Source organism: Zophobas morio, unplaced genomic scaffold (assembly GCF_036711695.1).
Source record: "Zophobas morio isolate AGI-343-1 ecotype UQ-CSIRO unplaced genomic scaffold, CSIRO_AGI_Zmor_V1 ptg000024l, whole genome shotgun sequence".
In the NCBI taxonomy this organism is placed as follows: domain Eukaryota; kingdom Metazoa; phylum Arthropoda; class Insecta; order Coleoptera; family Tenebrionidae; genus Zophobas; species Zophobas morio.
The window spans coordinates 18,610,442-18,636,564 of NW_026972129.1; the positions used below are offsets into that span (position 1 = coordinate 18,610,442).

The 26,123-nt window shown below is 31.5% G+C and overlaps 1 protein-coding gene across 2 annotated transcripts in view; it reads left to right on the forward strand.

The window, feature by feature from the left end:
* LOC135135388 (uncharacterized) overlaps window positions 1–26,123 on the forward strand; it is a 218,695-nt gene that overhangs the window by 31,092 nt on the left and 161,480 nt on the right. The gene's annotated exons all lie outside the window — the stretch shown is intronic.

A 26,123-nucleotide genomic window follows, 5' to 3' on the forward strand; every position in this document is an offset into this window, starting at 1 on the left:
CAACCCGAAAGTGTCGTAATACTTAACGATTAAGATAATTTACAACGCTGCCTGATGTCCATCTCAGGTTTTCAGAAGATTCTAATCAAGTAGTAGATTTTACTTTATCTAGACTGTGTCTGCGAAGCTTGTGGTAACCAAATGGAGTACTGTATAATGAATAAATAATAAAAATAAATATTAATTAGTTTTAAATATTTACAAGTGTTGGTAAACGTAAAAATAAACACAAATAACACATTTGAAAACATTTACTAATGTAAAATGCGTATGCAATTTTTATTTTTTCCGGAACTCATTTTGTTAATATCACTACTGTCCTAGAGGAGTGGACACATTGTTTTAAATCCGTTTTGTCGAAATTTACTCAATTTTGCGTACCTTATTACGACATAAGTAGATTTTTCACTTATTACAAGAAGGAATAAAGGACGTCGTAGGCTAATCGATGAATAAAATAAGTACCGTAACACAAAGGGTCGAAAATATTGATTTTTGTTATTACCTTTATTATTTCAATAGTAGATTAGTAGTTTCAACAGTAAATATAATAATAATGGTTCCCACACGGAAAAATTTGATGGATTTGTTACCGGAGTTAGTATCCTAGATAGAGTCGAAAAATGTTTCAAGAAGTATATATCTATAGTTTATATGTATTATACAGTGTCATTTTTTACTCTGGTCCTTAGAGTATTAGACTAACATTTTTTAAATCCATTTTAGATTATTTTGTAGGACGACATAACTGAGTGTCAAAATAATTATTTGTGGATCATATGTAACGAATTTAATAGGAGTATATTTTTTTTATTAAAATTTCGTAGTTATTTTTCTTCTGTACGACAAAAATGAATTGAAATTTATTTCTAAAATATTAGTAGAATATTCTATTTTAAAAATAAAAAAGCATTGCTCTAAAGAGTTTAGACGATACTTCCCTCGCTCCCAGAACCATCGCTCCTCTTCTATCATTCTTTCTTCTCTTTTCTCATTTTCAGAAGCAATCAGATTTTTAATTTAAGTACGTAATTCCGCCACAAACAGATGGAATTACTTTCGGATTTGTTACATAGTTATCACTTTGGAATACCTTTGGAAATTTGAGAATTGCTCTGACCACAATAGAATAAGTAGAATTTACTTAGAATTGATTCAATTTACAAACATTTTTAAAGCGAACTAATCAGACAAGGAATAATCCATGTAATTCTAATGCACATTGTTGGAAAGAAATACTTTCGGATTCGTTTCTTATTTAATAGAACTTTGGAAAATGGGACTAATAGAATTTGCTAATTAATGTAATTTTTTATTACATTTTGCTTTCTTGTTTTAATATGTGTAGACTTATTTCGACAAGAGAAAACTTAAAAAATATCTAAAGTGGTACATTTTTCTAGCAATCAACTTAAAAAAAATCAAAATTATAAAACATTTTGCAATTTAATTTTTAATCTGCAAAACTGAATGCTTTGAAATCTTAGAGATGTTTTAAAGTTATCATAAGCATGGTAAATTTTTGATCAAAATGTAATTGCTCATCCCCCCTAAAATTTTTGCCGAACAAATCCTATATTAAGCTTCGGCGCTAGGCTTACGACGAACAAAAAAAATCATCAGAATTGAGATAGGGTGGGTGGGCGGGGCTTATATTTAGCCTTTTTCTTAATATACGTAGTCGTCTTTTCATAACAAGAAGCTTAAAACATGTTTAAAACGGGAAATTTCTATAGGGAAATATCGAGTTTGCAATTACGCCCCGCCCATCGGTCTGACAACGAATGAAAAATTCATCACGATTGATATCGAGACGGATGGGTGGAGCCTTTCTTTTGGTTTTCTTTTTTAATTTGTGGCGACACAATAATAAGTAGTGGTAAGCGAAGAAAGATAAGCTCCTCCGTAGTCTAGTGGTAAGGGCACCCACCCGGTAAGCGGTAAACATGCAGTTCGATTTCCACCGGAGAGGCAACATTTTTCTTCGCTTACCCTATAAATTATTACACTTAGTTTTCGTCAGTTTTCTTTAAGAACATATTTACATGTAATTTTTCATAGGAAAATAAGGATTTTACAAGTAAGTTTTTTCCGTCGTCTTACGACGAATAAGAAAAATCATCACAATTGAGATAGGGTGGGTGGGCGGGGTTTATATTTTGCCTGTTTTTTTCTTAATATACAGTCATCTTTTCACAGCAAGAAACTTAAAGCATGGTTAAAATGGTACATTTTTGCAATGAAAGATAATAATATAATATTTTCCATTTTAAACATATTTGAAGTTTCATGTTGTTAAACGAAGCCTACACACATTAAAACAAAAAGTTAAAATGTAAGCCCACCCACCCGCCCTGTCTCAGTTGTGATGATTTTTGTTATTTGCCGTGAACCAAGGAGGTGGAGCTTAACTGCAAAATACTAATTTCATTACAGGAAATTAAAAATTTAGTTTTCAATTCATAAATATTTTTAGAATCAATCAAACTTCGTAATTTATAATTCCACTGCAACCCGATTACTGATTTAACAGAACTTTGGAAATCTTAGGTTTGCTTGGAACAAAATAAAATTACTAGAAAATATTTAGAACTTCTGGAATTTTTGAAATCAGCTATTAGTACAGAATTTACTGATCAATTAAGAAGAATTTTTAGAACTAATTAAACTTGGAATTTAGTACGTAATTCGCACACAAAAATGGAATCAATTTTGAATTCGTTATTTGTGTAACCATAACGTAGAAACTTAAGATCTACTTTGACCAATGAAATTACTAGAATTTACTACTTAGAATTGCTGAAATTTTTAAGAATTAATTGAAAATATTACAAAATTTCCTTATCAATTTACAAGAATTTTTAGAACCAATTACTCCAATTAGACTTGAATGAATGTGGGCAATTCTAATGATGGGAATACTTAGAACTTTGAAAATCTTAGATTTGTTTTGAACACAATTGAATTACTAGAATTTAGTTAGAATTAGCATAATTTTTAAGAATTCATCGAAATTATTTTTACAAAATTTATTTGTCACAATTTTTAGAACCAATCAAACCAGGAAAATTGGAATTCCACTGAAACCGATAGAATTCTTAGAAACAAATTTCGAACTTATTAGATTTGGAATTTAAGTACCTAATTTTACCACACAAATGGAATTAATTTTGGAATCGTTATTTGTGTAGCAGAATTTCGAGACTTTAGATTTGCTTTGACTACAATGATATTACTAGAATTTAGTTAGAATTAGCATAATTTTTAAGAATTAATAGAAATTATTATTACATAATTTACTCGTCAATTCACAAAAATTTTTAGAACCAATCAAACCTGGAAATTTACAATTCCACTGCAAACCGATAGAATTACTTTCGGATTTGCTACTGATTAAATAGAATTTTGGAAATCCTAGATTTGCTTTGAAGAAAATTGAATTATTAGAATTTATTTAGAAGTTTTGGCTTTTTTTAGGAATTCATCGAAATTATTACTACAGAATTTATTGATCAATTCAGAAGAATATTTTTAACTTATTAGACTTGGAATTTAAGTACATATCAGTACGTAATTTCGCCACACAAATGGGACTATTTAATTTTGGATTCGCTATTTGTGTAACAAAACTTATAAGCTTTAGATCTCCTTTGACCACAATAGAAAAACTAGAATTGCTTTAGGATTATTACAACATTTATTTATTAATTTACAAACATTTTTAGGACCAATCAGACTTCAAATAAATGTACGCAATTCCAATACACAATGGTGGAAATACTTTCGGATTCGCCACGTGTATAGAACTTTTAAAACCTTAGATTTGTTTTAAACACAGTGGATTTACTAGAATTCAGTTCGAATCAGCGTAATTTTTAAGGATTCATCGGAATTATTACCACAGCATTTAGTGATTAATTTAGAAGAATTTTTAGAACCACTTAGACTTGGAATTTAAGTACATACCTAATTTCGAATTCGTTATTTATATAACCTAGAAATTTTAGATCTGCTTTGACCACAATGGAATTACAAGAATTTGCTTAGAATTGCTTAATTTTAAGGACTAATCGAAATTATTACAAAATTTATTGATTAATTTACAAAAATTCTCAGAACAAATAAGAAGAACAAATCTACACAATTTTCATCAATTCCCGTCTTCTTCTTACCAGATTTTCTGCGATAGGGGGTATTAAATAGATAAATTTTGATTCACGATTTATTATGGTGGCGCATTCTGTTTTGTAATTTCAAGGTTAAATTGTAAAATCTGAATGTAGAATTTTGACTTTTTTCTCCAAAAATATGGATGCATAGGGTAAAAACTCAACAAAAATTCATAAACCACAGGTGCAGGAGTTGTTATCTTTTAAAATTTAAATAACATTTATTCGTCAAAATTGTAAGCTGACGTCATAAACAAAAGTGGACGTAGACGACAAACGGAAGACGGAGATCTACGTTTTCGAACTGTAGAGGTCTTGAAACGTCTAGAAAATATGAAAGTAGCGATTCGTCCGAGGGGCCCTACTATTGAGACTTTCTTAGCTTACACTAGGGAAGTAAAAATTCACATTTTGATATACTGAACTCTGTAAAAGGGCTTTCTTTTTCATTTTACTACGTATTATATATTTTTAAAAAAGGCAATTTTAAAATTTTTCGTTATTCATTAACTAAAGATTTTTGATTGTGAACTAATCGGTTTTTTAGTAATTGATGTTTAGTGAAAGTTACATAAATGATGAAAAAACGAAGGCCTATATTTTAGTAGGAGTAGATCTTTTGCTCGTTATAATGATAAGTACACAATAATAATAATTTTCTTTAGTAGAATTTAAGAAAAAAATAACTAGAGATAACAGACGCAACTGGTGACGAAACTTATTTTTAAATGTAAGTATTTGTCTTCCGAGCCTTTCTGAAGCAACGAACTTGATTTCTAGCGATGAAGTTCTCGTAGACGGCAGCTATTTAACTCAAGCTTTAGCAAAGATTCTCGATTGAATAAATGCGTAACACTCAGATAACAAAGCGTACTCCAGAGCACTAAAGATTGTGAACATCAATTACTTTGTCTTATAGTTTGGGATAAGTCTCTGAAAAACTACTTGATACTTCCAACTTTGCGACAGTTTCTACACTACTCAGAACGTTATTTTTGTATCAGCTAAAATTTTATGATTTCTATTTTAGTTTCAAATGGCGTAAGAAATAAAAACTAAATAAACTTATATCAGAACGGTCATTATTAGTGAAACACATGTTAGTGGATACTAAAATAACGCTCTGAGATTACATGATATCTCCCACGGCACAGCTAATTTTTCTAACCGTTTCCAAGCTTCATTGTATACCCTTCAAATAATTTATTAAACAAAGTTTCGAAATCCGAAACTTTGAAACAGGCCCTATTATTTCACTGTGCATTGTTCGATATTCGGTGTTTAAAAATATCATCTTCGGCGCCTACATAATTATGTAATATTAGTCGCTTCCTCGTGGATCCAACACAGAAAATATTATAATCTGTTTGAAACTTTGAAATTTCTCTTCCTAATTTTTCCGCAAAACTTATCAAGACGTCTATCACGAATCTTCTATCGTAATAATCTGCAGATTCCATGCTGACATCGCTCGGATGGTAATTCTGAAAGCAATTATTGGTCAATAATGCCCTCCTAAACCAATATTATTACGACGTCGGGTACAAACTGGACGCTCCGGGTCAGCATTTAGTGAATTTTTGCCATTACGACGTGTCCAGTAGCAAATGGATTGAACTTACAAAATTCTTAAATAAAAATAGAAGCCTGGAACTTTTTAAAACCATTGCGACGAACACTGCGATAAAAACTTAATAATATTCTGCGTCATCAGCTTTGAGAAAAACTTTGTTGTAGCGTTTTCCTTCCAAATTAATAATTTTTTCGAAACGAATTAAAAAAAATATTACAAACTAATCAATAAAAAAAGAGCCAATGAAAGCAGTAATTTTTTACTGTGGCTTCATACTGTACTTAAAATAACCCGCGTAATCGTGGTACATAAATTTTCGTTGATCGATTTGTCTCTGATTTTATACTAGTGAGACAGAGTATTATAGATACTATATGATATGTATATTACAGTATTCTGGAGCAAAAGCCTCAAAATATTTGTTTCACAAAAAATCGATATGAACTCTTAGTTATTATTATTTATGGGGCATTTCATGTAAAGTAAAGCATGACCTGAAGCTTTCGCAGAATGTGAACACGGTTGTGAGTTGAGGCATTTTTTCTAACTGCCCTAAATATCAAATTAAATTTTTTTATTAAAACTCAACGCTATTGTTTTATTGTTTTAATATTTTTTGTTTTTTTTTCTTTTTTAATTCCCATTGTCTTAACGTTATTATTAGTTAATTAATGTGGCATCTGCTACTGACTGTGCTTTGCTACTCTTCTTTTTGTCTTAAAACAAATGGTCTGTTCAAAAACTGAGCAATTATGGAGCGATATAGTCAAGTCCAGACCTAAACTTAATTAACTCGTTAATATTGACAAAACGAATGAAACGTAAAAACTATTAACTTTATTATACCCTATTAATTTTATTAAACTGTTGTTACATATTTTATTCCACCTTCAAATATTCACAGAAATAAAAAGGTGGAATATATTTATACTCTAGCTTCTGCGTTGGACACTGTATCCATATTTTTAAATCTCCTTAACACTAATGTATAATTTTTTAGTTCTTTAAATATCTTTAAATAATCCTTGGTCCTGCTACCATTTCCAAAAGATATTTTCACCGGCATCTGATTTTCGAAAGTGTTTGAATTTGTGAACTAAGTGCTCTTTAAAATATTTTACGTGCAGAAAGGTGTATTAAATAAGTGCAGATCATAAGAATTTCAGTCCTAAAGATTTAAAAATTTAATAAGATCTTAACAAGTATCTTAACATCAAATGGTTGCAAAAAATTTTACAAGACCGAAGATCAAAATGGCCTTTCGGATCGACTCTCCAATTTTTATAATCCGACCCTAAACAAAATTTAGTCAATAACGGTTGAATGTTTTCGACAGAACTTCCCTCGCCCCTGAAGAGTACTAAAACATCCAGCCTTTTCGAAAAAGGACAAAATTTGATCTTGTGAATTTAAATATTTTTTTTTATGAAATGGACACCTATACCAATTTGGAAGGCGCACGTTAATACTAATAATAATAGTAATGTATTCCCAAAATTTCAGGAAAATCGAGTGAGCAGTTTCTCATTTAATCAACAAAATAAACTGACTCATTCATTTTTTTTTTTTAGTTGCCTCGTACAAGTAATTAAATATGAATGTAATGATAATTCAGAAATATAGACTCATCATATTTTGCACATTTTAAATAGGATTTATTTAACCTGTTTCAAGGAATAAACAGATATATTTTGATTACCACAACGATAACTTTAAAACGTCTAAAAGATTTCAAAGCATTCAGTTGAACATTAATTATGAATAAAATAAATTAACTCATTCATAAACTTTTGAGTCACCATGTATAAGCGATTCTAAACATCTAAATGGAATGAGAAATCACAAGTATACACTCATTTTGCACATTTGGTTTAGCGGAATTTTTAGATCAGTTTCTAGGGGAGTCGTAAACTGATAAATTTTGAATAACAATTTACCATGATTCCAACAACCTTATAACATTTGCAAGGTTTAAGGCATTCGGTTTTGAAACTTCAAATTTAAATTGTAAAATATCGCTACATAATTTTCATTGTTTTTACAAAAAACTGGTTACTTAAAAACTAAATACGGATTCATAAACTACGCGTGGAGAAGTATGTTATTTTATAAAATTTAAATAACGTTTACTATTGTAAAAATTGGAGATGACGTCACATCATTGCTTTACCATCTACACTATATTCCTAATACACATACAAAATTTAACAACAATAGTTTCTGTAGCTTAGAAAATTATTATCTCTCTAATAAAAATTGACAAAGTCGCGGACAGACAGCGGACAGACAGCGGACGACAGACGACAGTCGACAGACGGCAGACAGACAGACGGAAACGAGAGTATTTTGCGGGTCATGAAACGACGAGGCAACATAAAAGTAGGCAATCGCTCGATCAACTCGATTACAATACTTCCTTAGCTTACGCTCGGGAAGAAGAATTTAGGAAAATAATGTAGAAATACAATGAAAGGGTCAGTTATCAAATGTTAAAAAAATTGTCTAATATTATTAGACAGAACTTCCTTCGCCCCTGGAGTACAATAAAGCGAATCCAGTTTTATAGAAAAAACAATATAGAGTCACGGTTAAAAAAAAACTGATGGAAGTTTATGTCGACAACGCTTCCCTTGACCCTGAAGTAAACGACAATAAATCATATTTTTTGATAAACTGTGATAAAAAAAAAATACTAGCTCACGTTCGGGAGGTAAAAATCTCAGTGCAGTATAATACTAATAATAAAAAAAATGGAAACATCAGTCGGAATCGAACCACGGACATCTGCAAAGCAGAGAGCTCCACCACAAATCCATTAGTCAGGCTTGCGCAGCAACGTATTATGTGACTGAAGAAGAAGAATACAATAAAAATTATAATAACAATAAAGAAAATGAACCACACGTACAGGAGTATATTATTTAATCAAATTTAAATGGTGTTTAGTAAGCAAAATGTTAAGCTGTCGTCACTATAGTGTTGGTGGGGATGATTAGAAAAATGGTGGTTAACGTTTTACCATCTACATGATATTCTTAATAATTATATACACAAAATTTGTCAACAATCGGTTCAGTAGTTTCAGAGATTATCGGTGTAATAAAAATCGACACAGAAGACAGACGACAAACAGGTAAATGGAAACAGAAGCCCAATTTTTTTCTACTGTCCAAGTAATGAAATGTCGAGAAAAGATGAAAGTAGGCATTTGCCGAATGAACCCTATTACAATACCTCCTTAGCTTACACTAGGAAGTAAAAATGGTTCACGACTTATCTATGATTTTTTTTAAATAACCAAAAAACCTACTTTTTTTAATACACGTAAACGTCTAAAAGTCTTTGAAAACCTAGAAATATTTAAAAATAAGAATAAAGAAGTAATACAGATTCGATGGAAGGATCATTTATTGTTCGGAAAAGCCAACATTGTTGATGAAATTCATCGACAGTTTTTTAGAGTGCTACTGGTATTTTCTTATCAAATCCTGTAAAAGACAGAGGTATAAATTAAAGGACTAACATTCTTGTTGAAATACTGCAGGATGTTTAAATTTTTTACAAAATTTTTATGATTCCAAATAATTTACTGTAAATAAGGACAACTTAAATACCGATAATCTTAAATCTCCCATAAATTTTAAGGTAATTGGTTCGGCAGTTCCGGAAATACGAGCATGTATCTAAACAAGAACTGTTACACATAAACATCCGTTCATTAAATTGAATATTTACTTTTGTATTGATTAGGCTATAGGCATTAAAGCAATGATACATTTACAGTATTATGTTTGCTCTAAGTAAGTAGATATAAATTCATTGATGATGATTGTACAAGGCAATCTCCTGCGTTGTATCGGACATTCGCGCGTGTCCCAGAGGAATAATGTTCCTGTTTACAAAAATAATCCTTATAAGCCTCTTTGCAACTGGGATAAAAAATACTCGGTTAAATTTAATTAAATTTGCCATGTAAGCCAGCAACAACTTTTCTCTTATTTTCGTTTATGCTCTAATCAGCGCATATTAAACTCTGTAATTCCATCTTCGCAGAAAATGATAATATTCAAGAAATATTATATTTTCAGAAGTCCAAGCCTAATCAGTTTTAAGAAAACTGGACGGCTCATACTGCAGAATATTTTACGGCTTAAGTTAATCAAGATTTCAACTTTAATTAGTAGCTATACTTTTTGAAAGTATCATTTTGTTATATTAGGGGGTAAGAAAGTTATTTAATTTTCTAAAATCATTTTATCTTGACTGTATTAAATTTTAGGGGCCGCTGTTACTTATAGAATTCTGTTCGTCCTTAAATTTTCAGTACAACTTCCTTGATATCTGACGTTGTAATTAATATCTGTCTGTTAAAATTTAATTAGCAACACGTTATACTTTACGCATTGTCAAAATCAGCTACAATAATTTTGAATAGAATATTCATAACGTCTAATCGTGATGTCACACTTAAGTTAAAATGAAGCAGATTTGTATATATTGTGTTTCGCATTTTATTAGTAAATGTTATTTTGCCAATTTATCTCCGACCACTCTTTTTATATTAGGTTTATAGATATTAGATAAAAGATAAATCTGCTGTAGCCGTGTTTACTATGTAATTGTCAAAATATCTTCGATGATGAATAATTTCCTGATCGTGATTTATGCCATATTTATTGGAACCCATTAGTAAACAGGAAACCTCTAAATTTTTCTAGAAAACCTTCACTAAAGTCGTCTACCAAATTCTGCGAAACTCCGTCTATAAACTTCGACCATGTATAGCGCTTCCTTGCCCACCGAGAACTAATATTTTTCTTCATGACAGATTGAAATTTAATAGTCCGCGCTTAGAGAATCCTTATACCCCAGTTCGGCACGATCGCAGCTAATTTCGTCGTATTTCGTATCGGCGAAAGCCCTTTTTGTTCATTTTAACTAACAGGAAATTCCATGAAAACAAAAAATATATCGTTTGAAACCTCACCCTTCATGAGCTTTCGCTGTGCATTTTATTCCACTCAATATTTTTTTAAAACGCCTGCCTCTCAAAGAGAAATAAAAGTCAATGTTTCAGTAATCGGTTAAAGGGGGTTTTATCTCCTACAGGGGATGCGAAAAAAATTCAGATAAATGATTTGCATCACCAATACACTCCGATCCCTTTCCGATCCTTGCTAGTAGGGATCTGCATGTTATTTCTGTTTTCTCCACTAAATAACGTCTTTAAACATCGTAAAAATAGGCGTAAAACCCTTGTAACCATGACATAAAGTAAGCCATGAATGTGTGTAGCCGGAGCCATTCCCGGATTTTTCCGGAGATGGTGGGGGAACAAAGGTGGAAGTGTGTTTCCATTAACTGTTGTGTTCTTTCCTCGCTAAAATATCCTTATTTAGAGGTATGATTTTAGTATTTTGAACTTGATTTCATTTCTCTTTTAGGTAACCGGTTCACAGCAGAGACGTAATCTTATTTTATTTGGTTAAAATATGTGGTGGTATTAATAAATACCAGAACTCGAGACCTATATTACTCAATAGACGTTCTAACAATGATTCGACAGAAATAAAGCACAATTTGTTAATGATGTAGTACCTAGATTTTTCTAAGAACATTGTCAAACTTTGTATTTTGTCAAAAGAATCCGTCAACGAATTATTTTAATCATTCAATTTTTGTCTTATCCTGTGGGATGAGTCCTTCAGGAATTTACGAATGTAAAGAAACAATCCACCTGATAGTTCTCTTCCTAGAGAGTTAATTATTGATCAGTTTCCATTATTTAATTAACATCCTCTTTCTTGTTCAGAAATCTCCAACAACGTTTCATTAGCTAAGCAGAAACTTCCACCAAATCCTCGTTATCGATGTAGCTTATGAAACGTTAATGATCAACTTACCGTCAGTTTTTTAACATTTTCGCACGGTGAAAACCACAGTGAAATAGGTTTTTTTTTATTTAGAGCTTTCACTCAGCTCTTCCATATGGTTACCTATTAATTTGCATGCAAGGGATATCACAGACAAACGTTTCTCAGGTTTGTTTATGTACGCTTTGGGTTTAAATTACCCATTTCATTTATGTTAACAAATATTTTGTCAACTAACTGTATTAATATAGCTCAGGAGCTGATGTTATTTGCTAATGCGGCAGTTTTATTTTTTGTATTTATGTGTTTCAATCGACTTTATAAATAAACAACATATTGACATCCATTTTCGTGTCTTTTTAATTAATAAAGCTTCAAGGCTTGAATTTCTGGTTGTTGGTTATCTGGTCTAAAAAAATTTGTGTAGTGAGAAATTCGACTAAACTTGAGCGTACGAAAATGGGTAACATTTAATCAGTACCATGACATTTGATATGTATTTATATTAAAGTTACAAATATTTGCGTCGTCAAAAAAATATGTATTTAGCTTGCTCAACAGGCCTTAAAACCCTCCGGCTTAGGGACGATTACGTTCATTTATTTTTTGCATAAATTGATACACAATATTTTTCCACTGACTCTTGTTTCCTACTTTTATTTCTGCTGTCAGGAGTCCTGTTCTACTTTTTTGTATAATCTTTTCCTCCATTTCTTCTCGGCTCAATTGGTTCTATAATATATATTTTTTTCTCATTTAAATTTAATTTATGTTAAAAAAATTATGTTGGTTATGTTGGCAACACCGATGCGTTCATTCTTTTTTTATCATTTAAGTACAGTTCAACAAATACCGTTTTTTTGAAAAATTATAAAAAAATAAGTTTTCTGTTAACAGTGTACAGTACATGCGTAACTTTGATTGTTTATGTTTATACATCGAAAGAATGTCACGTAGAAATTCGTTTAATTTGAATGAGTTGTTTCCCCAAAACATAGGACTAAAACTATTAATTAAGCCACAATGGAACAAAATGTTTTGAATATGATTATTATTATTATTATTTAATTATAATTAAATAAAGAGGTGGTTAACTATAAGTATAACCCGACAAAAGCAGCTCTTTAAAAAAATTGTAAAATCTAATTTTACGATTTTCGTTTTGTGATAACCCCTGTAAAGTGAAAACCAGAAACATAAATAACACACCCGCAGCCTTTGCGCCGTACGGACAATATAGAATATATGTATTTAAAGCACGTGATAAAATGTCCTTCAGCACTAGGTAATAGGAATCTGAAGTGTTTATTTATTTTTACATCGAAAGAATGTCACGTAGAAATTAGTTTGTTTTGAATCAGTTTGTCTTCTCAAAACACAAGACTAAAATTATTAATTAAGCCACAATCGAACAAAATGTTCTGAATATTATAACCTTGTTTTATCATTATTATTATAAAGACGTGTTTTTCACATTTTCGAGAAATATTGTGACTCGTTCTTAACTTGACCAATAAAAAATTTGTAAAGACGTCATTAACATGGATAATAGTAGTCACATCACAAAAGAAAAGTAGTTGCAGCTTATTAACAGGTCTCTTTGTTCCCGACTAAGTCACTGCGCCACTGGAACTTCTGTCCGGTGTTGGTAATATAACGTTATTATAACTTGCAATTGTTTTTGTGAAAATTTGAACATTTAGCGAAAAAACTGAAAGCGGATTCGTACACTACAAGTATAGGAATATATTTTGCTATGACATTTAAATCATTTTAAAATACAATTGATTAAAATGATGTCATCAAATTGTTGATGGGATGATTACCAAATTTTAGGTAGCATTTAACCATCTACATGATATTTGTAAAACATATACATACAAAAGTTGACAACATTCGGTCCATCATTTCGAGATTAGGTGTCTAATAAAAATGGATACAGACAGACAGACAGACGGAAACGGGAGTCTACTTTTTTCGTACTGCAGAGGTCATGAAACGCCGAAAAAACATAAAAGTGGCATTTCATGACCTATCAGACGAATTTTTTGTTAAGAATGCATTTCTATAATATCATTTTTAATTGTTTGTTTGTCTTTATTACCCACTCCTTCTCTGTTCTTCGCTCGGAAAATGGTTCTTAAAATTTTTCTTTCTCATTTCTTTAGCATATCTTGTGGACCTTATAACCGTTTTATACATTCTCACTTTTGACTTTCTAAATGCATATTTTTATATCATAAGTTTAGTGTTTGCGATTTAATTTTTTCTTCTTCATTTTTTTGTTCTATTATTACTTCTAGATGTATGTACGTCTATTGTCTTTTTCAAATTCAGATCACTTTCTATTTACGACTGTCACTTCCTTACATTTTGAAGCATGCTTTCAATAATACTGCATTATCTGTTACAGCAGTTCTTAATTTCTTCCATTGTTCATCCAAATTATTCATTCTTCTTTTAAAAACTTCATTTTTCCAGTAATCAAATAAAAAAAAATCAAGTGGGGCTAAATTAGAAAATCTTGCAGGCCATGCGGGTTGTAAACCTCTAACGTTGAGCCGATTATCAAAAAATTATTGCTGTATGTTACCAAATTGTATTTTCGTTTTAATAAGTTCTTGTTCTTCATGACCTAGTGACTTTTCAAATTCAGATTCTTTCCTATCATCAATTGTCACTTTTAATTTTTCGATTTTTTCTTCTACCTCTTCTTCTCAAACAAATTGTAATTTGTATTTACTTTCTGAGCTTGAGCTAGACTACGAAAAATGTGATCTTCCGTTTCCGTCTGTCTGTCAGTCTGTCTGTCTCTTGTCTATATCGGTTTTTATTATACACATAATCTTCGAAACTACTCGACCGATGGTTGTCAAATTTTGTATGTATATTAGGAATATCATTTAGGTGGTCAAACACTACCCAACATTTGGCCCACAACCACCAATGGGATGAAGTGATATCGAAAATTTACAATAATATATTGTTCTTTATTTTCATCTAGGTTTTTGTAAAAAAAGCAAAATTTTATAACAACGTGTTGCATTTTAACTGAGTGCTCTGAAATCTTGCAAATGTTTTAACGTTATCGTTAATCATGGTAAATCATTAATCAAAATTTATTCATTTATCCCCTCTCAAAAAGTTGATGACGTCAATCAAAATTTTGACTAATAAATCCTGTTTGAAATATGTACAATATTATGACTGTATACCTATGATTCGTCAGTGCACTCATCGTTTTTTGAATACAGGGGTGACTTAAAAAAATAATGAATGAGGGAATTTATTTTATTAATTAAATCAAGACTGACTCACTTTTCCCGAAAATTTGGGAATTTGTTATTGTTAGTACACAGCATCTATCAAAATACATATACATGTCCTTGCAAAATTTTTTATGACGTTATCACAAAATATTTTGATATAAGAACTTACCTGAAATAAACACGTAGCACCCTTCTATAAAAAATAAAATTCACAAAATCAAATGTTATAAAATGCTCATTGCCGTCCGATCGCCAACGCTATTGGAGTCGTGGCCTACAATTTCGGGAATTCTGCCGCTTGTAATAATAATGCTCTCATCCACAATTTTATTTTTACAATCAAAATTTAAATAAGTCTCAAAAACTATTGAAAGTGGTGTCCATCTTGCTGTAAACATAACCTAAGAGGTCTACGTAAATTCTCAAACATATTTTGAAACATTTGTTTATTATACAGCATTATTTGTTACACCAGATCATAATTACTTCCATTAGTTCATCCAAATTATGCATTCTTCTTTTTAAAAACTTCATTTCAAGTGGCACTAAATCAGAAGATCGTGCAGGCCATGTAAATTGTAAACCTCTATTGATGACCCGTTATCACAGAATTGTTACAAATGTTGTAAACTTGTTCCTCCTGTGTGCATTTTCGGCACTTCATATTTAAAATTATGAGAACTGATTTATTCGTATAAGTGAAACCACGTTTCGTCAAAATAATAAAAATCAGTTATAATCTCTATTAGTTTTAAAATCTTTACACTGAACTTCTTGGATAGTAATATGTAATATTTTCTAAGCAACTGAATAAACGCTAAGGGAAGAAGAAAACACAACAAATTACGGCTACACGAAAATAACCAAAGAGTGAAAATTAAAAAAACTGCAATTGTCAAAAATCTGTGAATTCTGTTAACTAATTTTGATTGTAAAAATAAAATCGTACGGGAAAACAGTTTTTCTTACAAACGGCAAAATTCTTTAATTAAAAAAAATAAAAATTTCCAATGAGTGTTATATGTTATATGTATGAATCATTTATACTCTCTGTATCTATGTTAAAAAAATTTTTTTTAATCAATACTGTGCTTCATGTTGATTTCATGTCATAAAATGGCATATACTTCAGGCAACTACAATATTTTAACTTCGATGATCTCCAATTTTTTCTGTCGTACTTGTTCAGATCATCGTGTGTCACCACACACCAAGCCGTAAAGTACTTGGCATGTTATCAAATTTTATGTATATTTTCACAATAAAATAAATACATAGTATTGATTATTGTGTCAAACATTTAGGTATATGATTGGAGATCTCGTTGTTGTGATGTGTGCTCATGACATCATCAAACCCTACGGAATTTTGTACTTTATCAGTAATCCTTTGTCTCAATCTTCTGCTGTTAACGGCGTTTAAATCTATTGTTTTATCGGATTTTCCTCTTGCACATAACTCTGCAATACTGCATTACGGGGACTGGATAATGGAGGATGTTGCAAATGAAATAGATATATATCTTTGTCTTTTATTTTCGTGCATAAATTTTGGTAACTTTTTATATCACTGTGATGGAACTTCCGACCTTTCTTGCTGTATACGTCGTTAGTGAAAATGCAAAAGTTACAGCTATCATTCTAACTTTGTCTGATACATTAGTTAGATTCCTCTCTCTTATTCATGCATATACGGAATGTGATACCTTGAAAAGTAATATACGTGTAGTGGGCTTAATCTGCAATGGATATTAGCGCTATCCGACTAGTTATTTTGGTCTCTGGCTTGAAATTATTACTAGCTGTGGTAATGATAATACATGAATTCAGCTACAGATGGATATACAAAGGTTTCAGTAGGTACATGTTACATACAAATGCAAATGCAATGTTCAGTTTTTGTTTCTATATTTTTAAGCAAAAATTGCGTTACGGTTATCTGGATTAATAGGTTAATGTTCACATTTGTCATCATCAGAAAATGTATGAACACAGCGCTCGTGACTCCCCATTTTCATTTACATTTAAATTAGCGTAGATCAAAGCATCAAATAATATATAGGTAATTCTATATGTTTGATATGATTCTACAGAGAGTAATGTGTGTGCATCAGTTAAAAGCTGAAAGGCACGGACAAATTAATTAACAATGCTTGCACCAACTATTGCATTTGTTCTTTTACAAAATTCGAAAAAAAGAAATACTCATACCAACCTCTATTACGTGTTATTACGAAAGTTTTGAGCCGCTTTTTACACATTTCTCCATTAGCTTGAACGGCAATTGTAACTCGGAGCGGCCGTTTTCCGACACATTAATTTGTAGTTTAATTTTAAAAAGCAATCATAGTTAGGGGCAGTAGCTTCTAAATGCCGCCGAAGGCTGGAATTTGCGTTGAAATCTAAATATTATGGAATTTTCGCACATCACTGGTAATTGCAGCGAAGCTAACGCAGATGTGTGCGAGCAGACCTAAGTGTTTCTGTTTGTGAAATCCCGTTATAAATTGCGTAATAAAGAAGATCATGTTTGTGTCTAATGGATGCTCGATCTTAAAGAGCTAGGCTTAGAACGGAGCGTTAAAATTATGTTTACCTTTAATCCGCGATTACGACGCTCCAAGAAATATAGAAGAAAATTTATTCCACACGTTTAGTTAGCTTCTAGGTGTGGTATAAACACGACGCGTATACGCATAGTAAACAATTTTGCAATTAACTCCTTGGTATAAATATCCTCGGATGGAGCTCTACAGATTAACAACAACGCGGATTAACCAAACCGCAAACGGGGGCAAAAATGGGAGAAATTAAGATGATGATGCAAAATCTACCATGACAGGAGAGTATTGAATATTTTAAACGTAGGTATCATTATACGAGTTTTATATCACAAACTGTGGAAATAACATATTGCAATCAACTAACAAACTTGTCAAAATTTAGACATGTTTACTCGACTGGTAAAATTTCAAATTGTGGGTATAACTTATAATTGGCAACAAAATGACGACCCACGTCATGTTTTTAAACAATGAAGCGTTCAATCCCAAGCTGTGTAGTTGTATCTTATTTTACGAAAACAGTTTAGATAATTACAACAGATTATATCAATCAAATTGATGGACAATAACGAGATGATTCTTCAGATTGTTTATTTCGGTCTATTCCACTTGCCTAACACGAAAAGATCAAAAAAACCATTAAGAACGTATTAAGCCAAATAACTAATTTTAAAAAGAAAATTAAGAAATTACACGAACATAATGAATAAAAATATAACGTTTATTTTTTTTTATGTTAAATTAAATTTAAATGGAAAGTTCGAAACAAAAGAAACAACAAATATAGCTAAATTTATCGGACCTTCTAAACTTGGAAAAGAAAAATATGACTTCATTTGCTCTCGAAATTCGCAACGTTTGGGTTGCCTTAGGATGAAAAGAATTTTTATCTAAAATTAGATTTGACTATATTATTATTAACCTAATAATGCTGTGAAAGGAGCAAGCTAAGAAGGTGGTGCAAAAATACTAAGTATATTAGTCTTAAAAAATTGGGCTAAGGTTATTTGTACGAGCAAATCCAGCTTTTCCGAAAAATATAAAACTTGGTTTACAAAAAAATATAAAAAATTAACCCCCATAAATTAAAAATATATAGAAGAAATTGTCACGCCCTTGAAATATGGTCCGACAAATTCCGCTTGTTTGAAAAACTATAAAATTTGATTTTGTGATTTTTGTTTTGCGAAAAATATAACCATGGGAAAAAATATAGGTATAATTAGTATATGCTTAACTTCGCCTATTAGCACATTTATATTACAACACAAGCATCAACGGCTTAAAAGAAAATGAAATTTGACTGATTTTATCTCCTGACGTAGAGGACTAATTAAGCACACTCAGTTTATTTTCCCAAAAAACTAGATGTTTAGCATAAATACAAACAAAACTTGGAGAAACTTATTCAGCATTCCGTTTTGCAATTTCGAAGTAAAATTATAAAATGTTACACTATTTTGATTTTTGTCCCAAAAATGTGGATGCTAATGGTGAAAACTCAACCCGGATTCATAAATCACACAGAGACGAGCATGTTATTTTATAAAATTTAGATTAATTTATTCGGGAAAATTGTAAGATGACGACATCATTGTTTGGGGATGCCATCAAAGTCTAAATTTTGAATAACTATTTATCATGCTTCCTATCACCTAAAAACGTTTGAAAGATTTCAGAGCATTAGATTTTGCAATTTCAAAATTATATTCTAAAATTTTGAATATTTTGGAAACATCTGGAAGTTTAGCGTGAAAATTTAACAGCGATTCATAAACCGCACACGAGGAGTTTATAAAATTTAAATAATATTCGCTTATGTTAATTTTGAAAATAACGTCATCCTGGTTTTTGGAAATGATTAGCCAAATTTCGGTTAGCGTTTTGCCATCTACACAATATTCCTAATAAACATACAATTTGACAACAATCGGTCTAGCAAATGGCAGACAGACAGACAGAAACAGGAGACTTAGTTTTTCGTACTCTTGGGGTCATCAAACGTTGAGAAAACATGAAAGTAGCCAGTACTCCGATGGACTCTATTACAAAATTTCCTTCGCTCATGCTTGGGAGGTAAAAAAGTGACCAATGAGGAGATCAAACCGACGACGTCTTCGTGTTTCACCATACTTATCACTACACCATTTAACCGTAACCTCTTACACTGGTATACAATGTTATTATATAATTCGGATTTTTTTGAGAAAATCTGGATGCCTACAGTGAAAACTCAAGGTGGATTCGTAAACCACAAGTAAAGAGCATGTTGTTTTATAAAATTTAAATTATATTTACGACGCAAAACTTTAAGGTGATGTCATTAATTTATTGGTGGGGACGACCCGACACATTTTTAATAGTATTTTACCTTCTACACGACATTCCTAATAAACATTTAAAATTTGACAATAATCGGCCCGTACTTCCGGACATTATCTATCCAACAAAAAACGATCCAAACGACAAACAAACAAACATAAGACGTAAACGTGTTACCTATTTCGTCGTACTCTAGGGGTAATTATATATCAAAAAAAAAAAAACATGAGAGTAGCCATTTGTGGCATGGACCCTATTACAATACTTTCTTAGCTTACGCTCGGGAATTACAAAGATGCATATCCTGTCAACTTCAGAAGGAATCTGTTGTGACAAAATTCCACAAAAAAACAAATAACTGGTAGTCATATCGAGTGTTCAACTGAAAAAAGCATCAAGTTGACTTTGATTTTTTCTAAACATTGTGAAGTGTGTCTACAATTAACCGAAAATTTAATCGATGTCAGTTGTCACAACAGTGTGGATTAGTAAAACACATGCGTTTTTCATTGCTTTCCTGTGTCAAAAAAGCAACGCCAACTTGATGACTTTCAACTCAACACCCGTTATTTGTCATTTTTAAACACCGTTGCCGAGTTGACAGTTGATTTAAAGGGGTTGTAGAAGAAAAGTGGAGGATTTAATTTGATTACTACAAAAATTTACTATTTTAGACAAGTTTTAAGTTTCTTGTTTTCGAAATAAGTCTACACATATTAAGAAACAAAGGTAAAATATAAGCCCCGCCCACCCGCCCCATCTCAACTGTGATAATTTTTTTTATTCGTCATAAGCCAAGAAGGCGGAGCTTAAATGCAAAATCCTTATTTCTCTAGGAGAAATGAAAAACATGTTTTTGAGTAACCAAAGATTAAGTCCCATCCATACCCGCCCCGATTACAATCCTCAATTGTGATGAATTTTTCATTCGTTGTCACATCGAGGGGCGGAGCTTAATTCTAAGATCCATATTTACCATTTTAAACATGTTTTAAGTTTCTTGTTCTGAAAATATGACTATGTAACTATGTCATGGTTTTCAGTATCGTGATATTCAAAGAATACTATGTACATATATTAAGAAAAAAATTAAACTCAAACATTAAGCCCCACCCATCCCTGCCTTGATCTAAATAGTAACGAAGTTTTCAGAGCTAGGGGCGGAGCCTAATTGCAAAATCCACATTTCCTTAAAAAATACGATTTTAAACGTGTTTTAAGTTTCTAAGAATAAAAAAAATCATCACAATTGAGATGGGGTGGGTGGGCGATATTTTGCCTTTTTTTCTTGATATACATAGTATTCTTTGAACAATACGATACTCAAAAACATGTTTTTAATTTCTTGTAAAAAAATAAGTATGTTGCAGGTAAGCCGCGCCCCCTTGGTTCATGGCAAATAAAAGAAATCATTACAATTCAGATAGGGTGGGTGGGCGGGCTAATACTATGTAAAATATTTTATGATGACATAAAATTTTTATTGATTAGTAGATAAAACATCCAAGTAAATTTCTGAATCAATATTATACTTTTTAATAGGACGTCATTAACTTCCTAGGGGGAATAATTAAATGATTTTTAGTTAATGTTCTGTAATTAAAGAAAATGTCCGCAGTTTTTTATGCAAATTCTAACATGTGGTTACACAAACAAATTTTTTAGATATATTCTTAGTATACATAACACTAAAAATTGGCCGAAGGTAATTTGACAGAACTTCCCCGCCACTGAAGTACACAAACACCGCTCCAAGGGGGTACGGTCCGCCCAAGTGTGGACAATATAGAGTATATTTGTTTAAAGCGGATATCCAAAGACAAAAAATGTACCTATTCTCAGTACATGTTTAACTTGGACTCTACATGTTTATACTTCTACGCATGAGCAGCGGCATTTGTGTCAAAAGAAAATAAAATTTGATTGACTTGTTTGTTCGAGACAGAAGAGGACCAATTCATTAAACTATTTTGGGTGGGGAGCTGTTATTATGATAATTATTATTTTGTTATGATTAAATATAGGCGGGAGTGGCATTACTGTATTCTCACATTTTCGAGAAAATTGGGGGTAGTGAACTGATCATTAAAAAAAATGGAAACGCCTTCCATGCAAAACAAAACGTCTGACAACAAGTCCTTTATAATCAAGCTTACATACCAGCGTATTATGTGACTTTAGAAATAGTAGATTAAACAATAAAAATAATAGTAATAGTACACAAAATGGAGGTGGATTCATAAACTGCAAGCACGTGAGCACGTAATTTTATAAAATTGCAATGGTTTTGACTAGGGAAAGTTGTAAAGTGAAGTTATTTCAATGTCTGTAGGGATGATCAGAAAAATTCTGATTAGTTTCGGAGATAATAAAATTCTAAACAGACGGCAGACGGCAGATAGACAGACAAATAGGCGGAAACGGGAGACTTATTTGTTCGTACTCTTAGGGTCATGAAATGTGGATAAAACATGAAAGTAGTCATTCACAAATCCTATTACTCCTATTACAATATTTCCTTGACGTATGCTTGAGAAGTAAAAAAATACGCATAGACTATCACCTTGATAATGATCCTTCAGACATTTCTCAGCAATAATAATTTAGTTAAAAACAAAGTATACATTTATTTTTTGAAAAACAACAATCGCTGTTGCTCCTGTGCGAATTTAATTAAAGCTTAACTAAACTTGAGGTAAACTTGTGTAGTAACAACATTCTCACTCACGTCGTGTTTGCTTAACATTACACCTTCTAGCATGATACGTCGCTGGATAAATTACGGTTTTATCTTCCACATTGGCTGCATTTCCTCTAGTTAATCCAAATAAGCAGCTCCGTCTAACAGTTTTGTATGCATGCTTTTTTTATATTTCTTCACAGTATTTTTCAGCAAAACTGTATGATTTTCTTTTCCTTACCATTATTTCTTCAGTTATGAACCAAGTTCTATTATCCTTCTTGCTTTCTTAAATAACTTTACATTCTTTTCAACATACTTTTAAGTAACAAATAAAAACAACACTAAATCTAATGAAAATAGATCAACTGTAGTTAAGTGTAAATATAATAATGTATGGAAAACATTAACAAATTTTTAGTAGACAACATTTAAACATTTTAAAATAATATACTTCTATATTTGTGGTTTATGAATCCGCCTATGTATTTTATGCTAAGCATATACATTTAAGCAAGAAAGATCCAAATTTCCGTGGGATAAAATGTTGAATTACTAAAAATTTTTAGTTATATTTGTTTCAACGTACTTCAGGGGCGAAGAAAGTTCTGTCTAAATAGCTTTAAGACATTTTTTATGTTATTATATGTGATAAATTACTTAAGTATAATTAATTGAAAATTTTCAACGGTTGTTGTGAACGATTGTTGTGAACGGTTGCCTTTTCGGATTTCTTTTTTCCTGAAATATCAACTCAATTTTCCGGACCGACACTGCAGAGAGAATAAATTATTCAATATAAATAATAATAATGATCAAAATTCCCCAAGAGGTAAACGTCAATAGAAATGCTAAAAAATTTACATTAACTTATAAACTTATAAATCTTATAATAATATCAACCCAGCAAGCAAAGCGTAGAAAATTGCAAGCTACGGCATGAAATTACAAACGTTCGCTTCAATATTGCACGAACTTCAATCGGGGTTCACTTAAGAAATTGGATGTTTGGTTTAAAATTCATCTTGTGAGTGTACTCCACGGCCAGAATTGCGCCTTTTTCAAATGCAATCGAACGTTTCTCGTGCAAATAAAAGACTTCTTAAACAAAATCTTACCTGGTTATTGGAACAACATTTCTCGATACTGTAGGCCGGAAAGGAGTGCAGCTGCAAACTGAGATTGTCTTTGCCAAAATGGGGCGTAAGGTTAAAACCAACAACATCTCAAGTTATTTATGAACTTTGCTAATGTGACCGAAATTTACTGGACCCTCGGTGCACAACCCCGTTATTATGGAATTACTATTTACACAATTTCACGGTTGGGTCAAACTTCCTCAATCTATTTAAAATTATTACTTGCTTGGTATACATACATACATACGCAAGGTAGATTTGACCCTCAATGGCTCACTATCAAAAAAGCAAACGCTTGATAACGTAATGGTGAGCTTTGGTTTGCGGTGTTATAAAATTATAAAAGATGATTGACCCCATTATGAGTCAAAAATCTTGCGTTAAAAAATAGTCATGAAATTACATGTTTTCCTTGAAACGAGTTACGTGGGCTTTTCTTTATTCAGGGTTCATGCAGAGGATTTGTATAATATTCGTGGATTTTGGTTATTTGTCTTAAAATATTGCCTTATGCTTTTTCGGATCGTAAAATGAAAAATCTGCCGATTTAAACATTAGTAAGTAAACAAATCATAACAAACTTGGAATTAGGTTAAGTTTAAGATGGATGTCATAAATTTGATGAGACGACATCGAATCCCATTAAACTACCGGAGCAGAAATCCGGAAAGCTTTCCTCGGCCGGGAACTGATGAGTTTGGTCTCGGAATTTATAATGTACATCTTGGCAGAAGTACTTGGTATTCCTTTTGTCTTAGATCATTAACCTCTACGAGACAAAATTTTAAATTGAATTTGTTCAGGGCTTTCATTAAAAGTGTTGACTTATGCCGAGTGAGAACTACTGTAATTTCGAGGTAAATTGCCGTCGCTTAATCTAAATTCTACCGACAAATGCTGTAATTAGTCTTGATAATGGCAAAATAAAAATTAAATTCCTGCAAAAGGAGGAATACTGCGAATTATTAGCTATTGTATTTAATTAGGCACTGCTTCGGAGCTTGTAAAACGTTCCGTTTGGCACAATTAAAAATAATTATGCGGTTTTTTTAAATCTCCTCGTTTGTTCAGTTTTACGACAAGCTAAACATGTTATTGAAATTCCACCTACATTTCTGAGCAAAGTTCAGACGAGTTAACAGATAATAACTGCTGAACTGGTTCCCAAGTTTTCAGCATCTCGATAAAGACAGAATTAACAAACAACCGTAATTACCTCTTCTCCTAAATAAAAAATATTTACTTTTCAAACAACTCACTTTTACTTTAATCTCGTTAACTTTACCGACTTTCCATGAAATTCAACTTTAAGAACGTTTCGAATCAAATAAATAACTACAGTACTTTAATACCAAAAATTCGCTTACTGCCATCCGCAGCGCTACCGCCTTTATTGGACTAGATTCACACCACATGACATTTTTGATAAATGTGTTATAATACCACGTATCGAAAAAATTTAATTCAATAAGAAATAGAAGTAAATCAAAGTCAAACAACAGCTTCTGGACAGTGTTACCATACTGGACATTATTACAAAAAACGTTTCAAATCTTTCAGCACAATATTTTCTGCGTTTTACTTTAAAATAAAACTTTATATTCGATCAAAGCGGTGTGAAATAAAATGGAATTCTAATTACGTTGATTAATTTCTAGACCCAATTTAGGTAGCAATAGAATTGCAAAGCACCCTATCGAACCCTCATCAAGATTATAAGGATTATCCTCATTTTAATAATTACAATCTCTTGGTACAGCTTAATCTTCTATTATCCAGAATATCTTTCATTAATTTCAATTTATTAATTTGAGACGTGCGGCAGCAAACAAAAGCTTAGGCCTCACTTTGATGCGAACCTTTTTGATAAGGACGTTAAGTTTTTGATCGGTTTCAAGTAGAAGTCCCAATAATTTTGTTTTATCGTTATTAAATCGTTACGTTTTAATGAACTTTCTCAACTTTCACGTTTCACTTATAATTAAAGTAGTTAAAAGTTCCGAGAACTTGATCTAGAGGTAAAACCAATAAATATGCTGGATCGTTTGTTGGATGCTGTAGGAAATTATGTCTTGAATTTTAGAAGGATATGAATTGATTCGATTTATCACCAGCGTCAAGCGTTTGCAACTTTTATCGCCGCATTTGTAAGCAGAATTTACAGCGAATGTAAAACATGGGAGCACTAGACAGAATAGTTGAGGGGTTATGAAAATATCGTAGTGAATAAGTTATGAATCACTAGATTGAAATTGGATACACCTTAAAAGTTTGAAAATAAAATTTTACTAATGTTTGTTTATTTGTCAAAATAACAAAACACTTTCAAGATGAATATGGTTTTTCTTTTGGCATATTTACTTATGGATGAAATAAAAAATTAAATTTGTTCTGTTGTATAAAAAACTCTTGGATATTTTTTTAACTCGTCCTACTTGACAGTTTTACTTGGTCTTGTAACCCCAGGGGACATTTACGGAGATCGATTGACAAACAAGACTGTGGAGGTCTTCTGAATTCAGTTTGTAATGGTGA